Source organism: Equus asinus, chromosome 11, assembly GCF_041296235.1.
Source record: "Equus asinus isolate D_3611 breed Donkey chromosome 11, EquAss-T2T_v2, whole genome shotgun sequence".
NCBI lineage: Eukaryota > Metazoa > Chordata > Mammalia > Perissodactyla > Equidae > Equus > Equus asinus.
Window position 1 is genome coordinate 39,075,305 of NC_091800.1, and position 13,117 is coordinate 39,088,421.

A 13,117-nucleotide genomic window follows, 5' to 3' on the forward strand; every position below is an offset into this window, starting at 1 on the left:
GCATTTTCATAATGGTAATACTTTTAGGGTATATCACGCCACAAAGTGCTCCACTGACATTGCTGCGTTAATCCTCAGAACATCCCCGGTGGGGAGGTATATTTTTATCTCCACTTTGCATATGGGAAAACTGAGGCACAGCAAGCAGCAGCAATTTGCCTTGGCCTGCCAGTGGGTTGGCAACACAGCTTGCACCAAAACTCCAGGATTTTAGCCGGAAGAAGATTCACACCATTCATCAGACAGCAGTCATCTTTCTAATCTACCTTTCTGCAGGTACCGAAGCAGCTCCAGGAGGACTTCTGCGTTGCTCGCATTTTATCTTCAAGTTCCTCAGGAAAAAGTCCTATAAATAGATTTTATGTTAATTCCGCTATATCTGCTTAAAATACTTATAAACAGTTGGTGAGTTGGAGGGCTCAAAATGGGGGCATTTTTGCAAAGTTGGGGAAAATGTGGATGCTCTGGAGAAAGCCAATTGGGACACAGTTTGGGGAGCCGCAAGAAGACTATCTGAGAAGCTGGAAGCTCCCCACAGGAGCCTGCCTACCAAAAAGCATACATTTGCCCTCAGACCAGGGAATTCCAGGCCTTTCAGGAAGTTCTATTCCTGGGTTTACTCCCCTTTTTCTGCAGACTTTAATTTTTACCCTGGCCCTTAGCTTCTGCCTGACACACTTTAAACCAGCTGGTACGCCCCAGGTTTGAGCATCTTGCTAGAAACCTACAGTAACTTAATCTTTATCCCTGCCCATTCCCTTAGAAGAGTGGTAGGGCCAAAATCTTGTTCTCTCTGCTGTTCCCTTGGTTGTGTGTTCCTGAGTGACACAGAAACCAAAGGCTTGAGCATCTTACAAACAATATAGGTAAATAAAATGATATTTTGATCACCTGCTATGTGTAGGCATTAGTCTCAGTGTGTCACTCCTGTGGCCTCATTGGAATTAAGCTGCCTCCGTGTTATACAAGAGGAAAAGTCACTTGCCCAAGGCCACTCAAATAATAAGTGGTGGGGCTGGGATTCAGTCCCAGGTCCAATAGGACTTAACTACCTGCTTTTAACCACCACACTATTCCCCCTCCAATATTCTGGGCTGTATGAGTTCTCCATGTGCCCTGCAACACATGGACTCTGCCAGCCAGAAACTGCCCTCTTGCCACAGTGATATGCTCAGAGTTGTTTGCTGTTTGCATCTTTCTTTGGTACCCCAAAGACACCATCGAGCCTAATGAGTATGCCCCTATCTCTTAATTTAAGAGTTTCTTATTCTCAACATTCTTCAATAAAAATACTAGGGACCTTGTTTCTAGTTCTTCATCTTGAGAACTTGGATCAGCCAACTTTCCCATAAAGATTTGAATAGTAAATATTTTAGGCTTTGAGGGCCATATAGTCTCTGTTGCAACTATTTAATTCTGCCTTTATAGTGTGAAAGCTGACAGAGACAGTATGTGAACAAGTAGGTGTGGTTGTGTTCTAACAAAACTTTATTTACAGAAACAGGTGATGGGCCAAATCTAGCTCGTGAGTTGCAGTTTGCTGGCCCCTGGTCCAGGGAATAATGAGAGGGCTAGAATTAACTGGAGGCTGTTGCATCTCCCTTCGTGTTAAGTTGTGGAGTCAATAACTTACTAGACAGGTAATAGGGAGCCACAGCAAGTTTTTGGAACACAAAGGTATGTGATTAAAGTGGTTTTTTAGTATGATTAATCTGTCTGCATCCTCTGATGAATGGAATCAGAAGAGATTAGAGGCACAGAGAGGAGCAATTAGGAGTCTATTGTAATAATCTAGGTAAGAGATGATAAGAGTCTCACCTGAGAGATTGAATGTGAAGAAATGAAGGAAATTGCAAAATGAACTCTGATGTCTTCATCCTAAGCATTAGAAAATGGTATAGGGCTAGTAGGGAAGAAACAGGGTTGTTGGGAGGAGGGGCTTTGGTGTTGAGAGGAAATGGCCAATTGAGTTCCCAAATGCACAGTTGAAGATAACAGAGGGACATACAGTGGGGTATCCAACAGATAAGAGAAAATTGAGGGCTCAAGGGAGAGATTTGTGCTGTGGATGCAGACTTGGATGAAAGGCCGAGAGAGTAGAGAAAGGGAAGCATGGTACCCAAGGACAGACCTTGGAGATGACTCCATTTAGACACCTAACGCAGGAAGAAAGCATTAGCAAGTGACCTAGGATGGCAGAGGGCCCCAGGAGGAAACAGGGGTGTCGGGGGGAGATGGGAGTGTCAAGAAGGAAAGGTAAAATCCATCTCCAGAAAGTAAAATAAAACAGATTTGTTTCTGGAATTCTTAAAAAATATATCCACACCATGGTGCATTAACCAGAAATGATGTACTAAAATTAACCAGAGTGAACCTGGCCTTAGGGTTGGCACTACCCTGTTCTATTCAAAAACTCACATCACAAAGAATGTGACACAGAAAAGAGACAGACCTATTTGCTTTCTTTATCTTAGGCAGGCTCGCATACTTCAAATGACCTGAAAAAATTCAATAATCTGTTCATTTGCTAGAGTCTCTCTCTGAGACTCCATTGATGGGTGATTTATCAGAGCAGCCAAGGCCAGCACAGGGGCATTCTCTGCATTTGCTTTGATGCCCTGATGCCAAGGCACATTATCAGTACTGAAGGCCATTATTTCCATGGAAAACAATGGTTCGTGGTTAATGCCACCCTGTTGGCACATAATAAGGGAGATGACTGGCGATAATGTGAAGGCTGAGAGTTCACTGCAGCCCACGTCTGTCCTTCGGTTGAAGCCTGTCTGCTCTGCATCTGCATGCTGCTGCTCTGGGCTTCCCAGGAAGAGCGGGTTGTGTCTGTTCTTTAGAACAAAGGCTCGAAAATTTCCTTGGCCCTAGGTAAAGTCTGGAGGGAAAGCGCCCATCTTGCAGAAGACTGACAGAGGCTGATTCCACTGGGGTTTTTACTTCCCACTCTGAGTCAAAGGCATGTGGCCGCAGATTCGTGTGGTTAAGCCAGTAGAGAAATTAGCAGAAGGAGGGGAGCTGTGATCCCAAATAACCTTTCCTGGAAAGGGTCCAATTTGTTCTCACCTGCTGATTTCTGCACTCTTTCCAGGTGCTCTTGAATTTAAACTACTGCTTTTTAGTTTCTGTGGATTCTCTTTGTGGAAAGATTTACTGTTCTGCATTTCTTGGAAGAAAAAAAAATTTCTGAGGCATCTTTGGGGATTTTACAATCAGGATGTAGAAAATTGTGTTTCAGAGTTGAAGCTAATGAGAGATCATCCTGTAATAGATGGGATATGAGGCTCTGTGTCTGTGGAGGGAAGAGATGGAGAAAACAGGCAATCTGCCTGCTGCTGTTCTCTGTCACCAGAAAAATGTCAACTTTCCCATCTGACAAGGAAGGTTTGCAGCCTAGAACGTGTCATAGCTCAAGTGAAAAACAACTGTTACCAATTCAGGTAACAATGCATTTGATTTTCACAGTCATCTGGCTACAGGATAATGAGTCTGTTATTTCTCTAGAATGTCTTTCAATAGAGTTTCTCTGTGAAGACATTTCAAATTTTAACAACACTTCAGTGTTGTGAGTCTAAAAGCTACCATGCTGTAAATTGAGCTGTGCTCGTCATTCGCCCTCCTGGTCCATTTTCTGGCCTTCTGTGTGCTGCAGGAGGCTGACATTTATAAATTGTTCCACTGAGACTCCTTGTTCTTTGGCCTCCAGTTGGGTTTGTCCAATAGGAGGCACTAGCAGAGATCAGAGGACAGGAAGTGGGAGGTCAGGGTACCTATTCCCCTGTCAACTTTCTACCCCTTCCCTTCCCTGCCGAGTTTCGAGCAAGGGATGCGCTCTACTCATAGGGTCTCTCCTTTTGCCCCTGCAGGCTCAGGGGTACCAACGACTTCCTACTGCTTGTCCCTGGCTGCTTCCTCATCCCACTTGTTCTCTCATACCTGCCCACACCTCTGGAAGTAGCCCCTTTATTAACCTCTCTTCAATAAAACACTTTAAGGGTACCATCTGTTTTCTGACTGCTCCCTGAAGGAAACAACAGCCATATTTTAATGACACCATTTGTAAAATAATCTAAAGGAGGGTATGGAAATTACCACGTTTGTCCTGGTCAAAAATTTAACAGGTGTATTGGGAATCTTAATAGAATAATTCTAAATTTCATCTGGAAGAGAAAATATTCAAGAACATAGTCAGGAAAATTCTGGAAAAGATTAAAAGTAAAAGCAATGGAAGGGTTCTCAATTTATCAGATGTTACAATTGATTATAAAAGTTCGCTCATTGAAACAAACTAACACTAGTGCAAAAATGCAGGACAGATCAGTTAAAGAGAACAGAGAGCTAGAAACCCACACAAGAAGACACCAGGACAGCTTTCAAGAATACAGTTTGTGAAAATGGTAGTATTTCTAATCATTAGGGAAAAATATTGATTATTCAATTAAAGGTGTTATTGATTATTCAATAAAAGGCCAGCCACTTCTGAGAAATAAAAAGCTGGATTCTCAGCCTCACTACTCATATCACAATAAATTGCAGAAGAATCAAAGATTTTGAACTCTTTTTTTTAAAGATTGACTCCTGAGTGAACATCTGTTGCCAATCTTCTTTTTCTTCTTTCCCTTTTTCTTATCCCCAAGGCCCCCCAGCACATAGCTGTATACTCTAGGTGTAGGTTCTTCTAGCTGTGTTGTTTGGGATACTGCCTCAGCAAGGCCTGATAAGCGGTGCCATGTGCACACCTGGGATTCAAACTGGCAAAACCCTGGGCCGCTGAAGTCGAGCATGCAAACTTAACCACTCGGCCACGGGACCAGCCCAAATCAAATATTTTAATAGAAAAAAAAGCCAAACTCTAAAAATATTAGAAGAACACATATTTGAATATTTTTATAATCTTACAGCATGTGCATGGGTATTTCTAAGTACATCAAGAAAATATGAAATAATACAGTGTGCATTATTGTTATTATGTAAAATATAAGACTTTGCATGCTTTTTAAAGAGGACATATGAGAAAAAATGGGAAAACTTTACTTACTGTCAGTATTGCAGAATAGACAGCCTGAATTTTTTCTCCTGAAAACAACGAAAAATGCTGGATAAATTTTTTTTTCTTTTAAAGATTTTATTTTCTCCCTAAGCCCCCTGGTAACTAGTTCATAGTTGTGTATTTTTAGTTGTGGGTCCTTCTAGTTGTGGCATGTGGCATGCCACCTCAGCATGGCCTGAGGAGTGGTGCCATGTCCACGCCCAAGATTCGAACTGGTGAAACCCTGGGCTGCTGAAGCAGAGCACGCGAACCCAAACACTCGGCCACAGGACCAGCCCCTGGATAAAAAATTTTAAAGCTCTTGAAATGTATTGCTGAGCTGGGAAAAAATTAACTAGTTTGCAGAGGTCAAACATGATGTTAAAGTGTGAGCTAAGTGAGGACTGAAATAGTTTTCACTCGGAGGGTGTCTGCCAACTCTGGTGACACACGTCTTGTCTTTCTGATGGTTGTACAGGCAGGAGGAGACAAGATAAAGCATGGGCCTGCACTGGGACCCCAAAGGCTATGCTTTTATTGCAAGGGTGAATGAGCACTAACCCTGTTGCATGGAAGGAGAGGGCAAGGAAACTTGCCTATGACCACCTTCGTACTGAATGGACAGGTGCACTTCCACTGAATGGAGAAATCCTCCCCTGAGGATCTGCCAGCCCTAGTGGGGCTCTGCAGACAGAGTTCTCATTATTGGTGGTAGTTAGTCTAAGAAACTTCAAGCTGGCAGTTGCCCCAGGCAACTGGCAGATGCAAGTGCAGATCCTCTCTGAGGGTGTGCAAATTCAACCCAGGCCTCAAAGAACTCTCAGAGATAATATTCCAAAGAAAATGAGCTTGCATTCAAAAATAAAGGAAACCAGTCACCAGAAGCAAGAGCCAGAAGATACAAACTGGCCAACTGTTTAGATATCCGAATTATCAGACACAGACTATAAAATAACATATTTAATGTGTGCAGGTAAATACAAGAAAAGCTTAGAAATATGAGAAAGGAACAAGAGGCTATTAGAAGCAACCAAGCAGACTTGGAAAAGAAGCAAATGAATTTCTAAAATGATCATATAATACTTAATATTAAAAACTCAGTGGGTGGTTTTAAATGGAAGATTAGACACAGTTGGAGAGAAATTAGTATCCTGGAAGATAGATTGGAAAAAATTATCCAGAGCACCACATAGCGTGTCAAATAGAACATTTAAAAGCACATTTAGGAGATACAGAAGATAGACAAACTCTCGTACATAGCTAATAGGAGTTCCAAAAGATGATAGAACAGAAAAGAAGCAACACTCAATGAGAAAATGGCCAGAAATTTTCAGAAGTCGAGATACACTAAAGCTCAAATTCAGGAAAGTTAATGAATGTTGGGGAGAATAAATAAAAACAAAGCCGTCCCTACAAGGGCATAGAGAAACTGCAGAAGCCCAAAGATAAAGAAATGTAAAAGCAGTCAATGAGACAAGCGAGATCACCTCTAAAGACCAGCAGTTAGACTGACAACCAATGTCTCAACAGCAACAATGCAACTTGTAGAATAATATCATCATTGTGCTAAAAGAAAATATGCAAACGAAATCTATCTTTCAAGAATGAGAATGAAATAGAGAACTTCTCAATTAAACAAAAACTGAGTTTACCACCAATACTCTTATTAAAGGAAATTCTGAGAGTAGATGCAAAAGGATTCCAGAGAAGTTTGAAATAAAGAAGAAATGATAAGCAAAGCTACTGATGAATATAGGATAAATGAAAAGAAAAAAAATTGTGTAAAACCGTGATAACAATGTCTAATTTAGGGAGTTATAAAAAGATTACAGTAAAATGTTGGACAACTTAAACGTATAGTTCTTTCTTTTTTAAAGGTTTTATCTTTTCCTTTTTCTCCCCAAAGCCCCCCAGCACATAGTTGTATATTCTTAGTTGTGGGTCCCTCTAGTTGTGGCATGTGGGACGCTGCCTCAGCATGGCTTGATGAGCAGTGCCATGTCCGCGCCCAGGATTCGAACTAACGAAACACTGGGCCGCCTGCAGAGGAGCGCGCAAACTTAACCACTCGGCCACGGGGCCGGCCCCTTAAATGTGTAGTTTTAAAGGGTCTTGTTGATGTTAAAATATTTAAGGAGCTTGTATTACATGGAAGAAGAGGGTGAAATAATAGAAAATATATATATTGGTCTCTGCCCCCGGTTCCTGACACAGGGCTCCTAAAACCCTTGTAATTTCCTAAGTGATAAGAGCACTAGGAGCTTCTCTTGTTCTAACATTTGGTCTTTGATCCTGTCCCTGACACAGGGCTCCTGAAACTCTTGTACATTTCTAAGTGATAAGAGCACTAGAAGCAGCGTTTGTTCTAATGAGGTGGCTCTGGGTGGGCTCCTTAATGGTTCCTGGATGGCTCCTGGTCACCAAAAAGACCAAGCCGTGATTAGAAGCTTGGAATTTTCAGGCCCACTCCCCATCCTCCAGAGAGGAGAGAGGGGCTACAAATGGTCTTAATAGTTGATCACGCCTATGTGAGGAAGCCTCCATAAAATCCCGGTACTAGGGGGTTCAGAGAGCCTTCCAGGTTGGTGAACACATCCAGACTGGGAGGATGACGCACCCAACTCCACGGGGACAAAGAGGTCCTGTGCTCAGGACCCTCTCAGACCTCGCCCTATGTATCTTTTCATCTGGTTGTTCATGTGTGTCCTTTATCATATTCTTTAATAAACTGCTAAGCATAAGTAAGTGTTCCCCTGTGTTCTATGAGCCGAGTTGGCAAATTAATTGAACCCAAAGAGGGAGTTGTTGGACCTTCCGATCTATCGTGGGTTGGTCAGAAGCAGGAAGATGATAACCTGGGCTTACGACTGACATCTAAAGTGTGTATGGGTGTGTAGAGGGACAGTTTTGTGGGACTGAGCCCTTAATCTGTGCGATCTGACACTCTCTCTGAGTAAACAACGTCAGAATGGGGGTTAAATCATAGGCCGCCCAGCTGGCATCTGAGACTTGCTTCTTGTTGTAGGAAAAAAACTCCACCCATTTGGTGACCAGCAGGGTCAGAAGTGAAATGGTTAGTGGAAGTAGTACAGGAGACCTACATGGAGAAATACAGAAGGGAAGTACTGTGTTTCTCCTTACATTGAAAGGAAAATACTGAGTTTTTCAATTACAAAGAGTAATAAAAATAATTAACTAACTTTAGACTTTTAAACTATCAAAATAGCTACGGAAACTACTAAAAGAATAGAGTGTAACTTCCTAACTTACAGAGGAAAGAAATGAATAGAGAAAAGTTGGGGGTGGAATAGGACTAAAATGCACTGTTTAGGAATATATATATACACACAAGTATACATATGTATGTACATACATGGGAAAACCACAAAGAAAAGTGGGGGGAGTGTGAACACAAAATTCAGAAAAGCTGTGGTGGCTGGACACAGAGTGCGGCCACTCTGCATGATCTCTGCTAGTCTGGGGTCAGTGTAGTCACCAGCAGGATGGACTCAGAAGGGTGCCTCTGACTGTTGAGAGCAGACTGCTCAAAAGATCAGAGGGTACTTGAGGACCAGTTCTCAGCAGAACCTCTGGGAGCTGAAGGATCAGTGATGAAGACGTAGAAACACATGGACTAAGAACCCAGAGCTCCTCTCCAGTTTCTCTGGCACCATTTTAGCCTGGGAATCTTGTATCTCCTGAAGGAGTGAGAAGAGGTCCAGATGTGACTGTGATGGAAGTTCCACTGGCCAGAGAGGTGATGACTCAGATCACGTCTGACATAGAGAAATACAGGAACAGTATATTTCTCCGTTTGAAAACAACAGGAAAACCTATTTCATTCCCAAAATGTTAGTAGTGATTGGGAATCCAGATATTTTTAGTGAAATTCCAGGTATTTTTCAGTTTCTTTATATTTGTATTCATAATCTTTACATAAAAAACCAAGACATCTATAAAACTAAATTTATCTGACTGCAGGATATAACGAAGTGAGTTTTCTGTGATTTGAAAAGGCCAATATTTGTAATTCCATAAGAGTTGCCATGAAAATTTTTTAGGGGTAGTTTCTAGTGTTCTAACTGAATTTCCTAAGGTAGGCTGTGCTTTATAAACTAAAAAGCCCCATCTGCTCTCTCCTTATCATTATCTTTCCTACCTGTAGGAAAGTATTTAGCAATCATTATCCCCTCAAAAGATCATTTTAATAAAAACATTTAATAAAACATTTAATAAAAATATTTAATAAAAAACATTTAATAAAAATCTGTAATTCATGTTGTCACATAATACTGTCACCTTAAAACAGAGGACCCCTGCATTGTGGGCCTTCTATAATTATTAATACATATAAATTATATATTTTTTATTATTTTACCTGCTCTCACTCCATCTATTTTCTCCTATTGCCAAAACTCCTCTCCCCTCCATCCTTCTCATCCCTCCCTCCCAATGCACACACACGTGTACACACACTTCCCAGTTCTTTAATTTCATCCAGGGCACCATCATTGTTCTAATTTCTTGCACTCAGATTTATAATTGTTTCCTCTTCCTTTATGCATATAACTAGCTGCTCAATATTTAAAAACATTTCTCCAGTAAATAATATTTCTAAAGGCAGAAAGTAAGCTCAGAGTAGTGGCTGCGGTGGAGATCGACAGTTTTTCCATTTTTCTCCCCTCCTTTGTGCACACAGCTAGACTACAGTCCTCAGCTTTCCACAGAGTGATGTGGCTAAGTTCTCATCAATGGAACATGGGCAGAAATGGTGTGTGCTACTCCCAGGCCTGGCCAGGAAAACATTCCTTGTCCCTTCCTCCATGGTATTCTTTCCTTAAGGCTTCTTGCCTACTACTCTCCCTACCTCTCCACCCACGGCAACTGCAAAGCCACATGCTGAGATGGCAGAGCTACCATCAGCCTGGGCTCTGAACAACTATGTGCAGCTCCTACCCCAACCCCAACCCCACACCTCTGTAGATTGCTGAGTGAGCAGGACATTAACTGCTATCACGTTGAGCGAGCCTTGAGTCTTTGGGTCTATTTGTTTCCACTGTCTGGCCTACCCTAACTAAAATACTGGAAAATTCTCAAGAGCTGCTCATAATGGCCCAAGAATGAATTTTTTTTCTCTAATGACTTTTTGTAAAGTCCTTTTCAGATGAATCTTTAAACACTGTGGTGTTTCACCCATGAATGTCAGATTTACCTCATTAGTTAATTTGATCTCCTGGGTGTGAAACTGTTCATCTTTTCACTCAGTGTGATACAGAGCCACACTCTGTGGGGTATATCTCAGATGCCAAAAGTTAAGCAGAGTGGTATTTTCCACTAGGACCGTTTGGTTTGTTACAATTAGGGATGGTAATGTGATCTGGAAGCTGAAACTACAGTTTTGAAAGTGCAAAAACAGCAGCAACAAGTCTTATATTTAGAGGAAACAAAAGGTTTAAAATGACAGTTATAACAAAAACTAAGTAACATGTGCTGTTCTGGAATAGGCTGTAGAAATTTCAGAAGAGTTGTCTCCTTCTAGAATAAGCTCACTGTTTTGATTGCTCTTCTTGAGCCTGTCTCAGAGGTTACCCGAGTATAGCTGGGCCATTTATACATATTCCACAAATCTGACTCCAGAAGCTTTGAGAAATAACATTTCCAATGGAAATGGATATTTCCTAAAGGTTTTCTGGAAGGAATTCTGCAGGCCTTCATGCCTGGTACACAGAGAAAAATGTCTTCAGATTTCTTTTCACCCATCCATCACCACCAAATCCTTATACTGGTTATAAAAACATTTCTACCCATGGTACTTGCTTTACATTTTCCTCCTCTTTTCATTTCCTCCTTTTGCTAGCCCCTCTCTGTTCTTTTCATTGTAAATCCTGCTACACTAGTTTATGGTTTCCCCAGGTATTCCCCTCGTCCCTTACTACCCCAACCTCCATGGAGAGATCCAGGGAAAGGGATGTAGGGTTGGAAAGAAAGAGGTGATGAATTCTTCTGTATTAATGTTTTTGTCCCTATCATTGCTATGTAAGCTTTAGGAGCCTGTATGTTCTTTTCCATGCTCTTTCCGCTTTTTAGGAAGAAGCTCTTAGCTGTTCGCCAACAGCTCTGTAGCCCTTAACTAAATGAAGTGGGGAGGTTTTAGGGAAGGGCAAGGCCCAGAAATTGGGGATGAGGCTTTGACCGTTACTGATATCCACTGTCATTCTTATCAGTTTGGGGAGACTAATGACCTAGTCTATTCACATAAATGGTTGAGAATTTTTCAGTTTTTTCCATCTTACCCAGGACTCTAATTCTGTGGAGTTCATGAAAGAGCAGATCTGTAAGGCTTGCTTGTCTTTCTTTATATGATCTTTAAGGACAGGCACTTCTTCAGGCTGTTTGCTGGAGCTTTCCCTGAACCAAACCAATGGGGCCACCTGCCCCAGCCCTACAACGGCTGAGGGTCTGTCCACATCCTTGCTCTACAATATTGCGTGATGGTGATTACCTAGCACAGCTAGTTCTACGTCTCAGTGGACCCAGAGGCCTGTGTCAGGGTGACTTCCATGAGCCAGTGAGAGCAGGAGAATATGAGATATCTGACTTTCTTGTTTGGTCCCAGCCTAATGATAGTGATGTCTCAGCTAAGGATGCCCAAGCACTTGCCTGGCGCATACTACTTATGGCGAACCCCCACAGGCCTTTCCCTTCGTCCGCCACCGGGGCCAATGTTGTAGCTGGGCTGGCCTTTGTGGTTCTTATTATGATTACAGATTGTAATTTAGTGGAAAAAAAAAAAAACCATCAGGGAACTTTGAGGAACAAGATTTATTACTCACAGGTCCTGGAGGGAACATGGCACATCAGAGGGTCACACGATGAGGTCATGAGTAGAGAAAGAGGGAGGGAATGTGAACCTGGAGCTCTGCCTTTATTCGGGTCTGAAGGTGGGGTACCTAAGGTTTCACGGATTCACTCTTTATTGGTGAATTTCATGCATAAGATCAGGAATTAGGGTGTGATAAGGGAGAAACAGGATCACTCAAGTGGTTGGTTTTCTAGGTTACCCAGGTCATTCTAAAAGGGAAAGTTCATGGATGGGGCAGCCCAGCTCTTTATCTAGCTGTGTAGCTGGCAATATGTTTCCTTGAGGGGGATGTCTTTGAAATGGATGTCTCGGCAATCACAAGTTTAATGCCAGGCACTTAAACTACACTGACCTTAGTGAAGACCTAAAGTCCTTGGAGCCAGCAGCTGAGAATCCTCGTGCCGGATAATCTGCTCCATTTCACTTATTGGGGAAGAGGGCCCTCGGATTGGGGTTCTAGGGACTCATGTTTCCGTTGCCCTTTTCACTTGGTCTGAAATGTTGGATGGCTAGCAGCTCATTCCTGGAGCCTCTGCCACACGTTCCGAGCCCTAGGTCTCTGGCCTTCCTGACAACTTCACCTTACCTACCATCATTTCCCTTATGACCTTTACAGTTGTCAGATGAGCTTATGGTCTTTTTCCCCTCTCGTCCTTTACCCCTGAAGTGAAATAAGCCTACACATTAATCAACTTGGGTTCCCAGACACTTTGCTTTGAACGTCTTTTGTAATCTTTGCTGTCTAATAGAACATGAATTTCGAGGCATGGCCGCCCTGCTCTTTCAGAACACATTGTGTTCTCAAAGGCAGCATGACATAAACTTGTGTAGATGAAAGGGCCCGGCTGTTTTGAGTAGCTTCTGTTTGGCTTATTTGACTTTGGTGATGTCATATTAAAGTTTCATGCTTTCTGGGTGGGTAGAATTGATGTAGCATAAATTAGTTGGCTGATCTATGCATTTTTTCTCTATTGTTTGAAAATTACTGTCTCCAGAAAGCTCCCTAGTGGCTGCAACTTTGCCTGCATGGATCCTAGACAAAACCCCACTGTTAGTATTTGTCAGAAAACTATGTAGATACAGAGGGAAAGAAAAAGAGTTCTCTGAAAAAATCAGACAAATGGTTATTTTTACATATTCTTATTTTTCTCCTCATCATTTCCAAAGAATGTGCATCCCACAGTGACGTGGGTGATCTAATAGCGTTTTGTACCAGT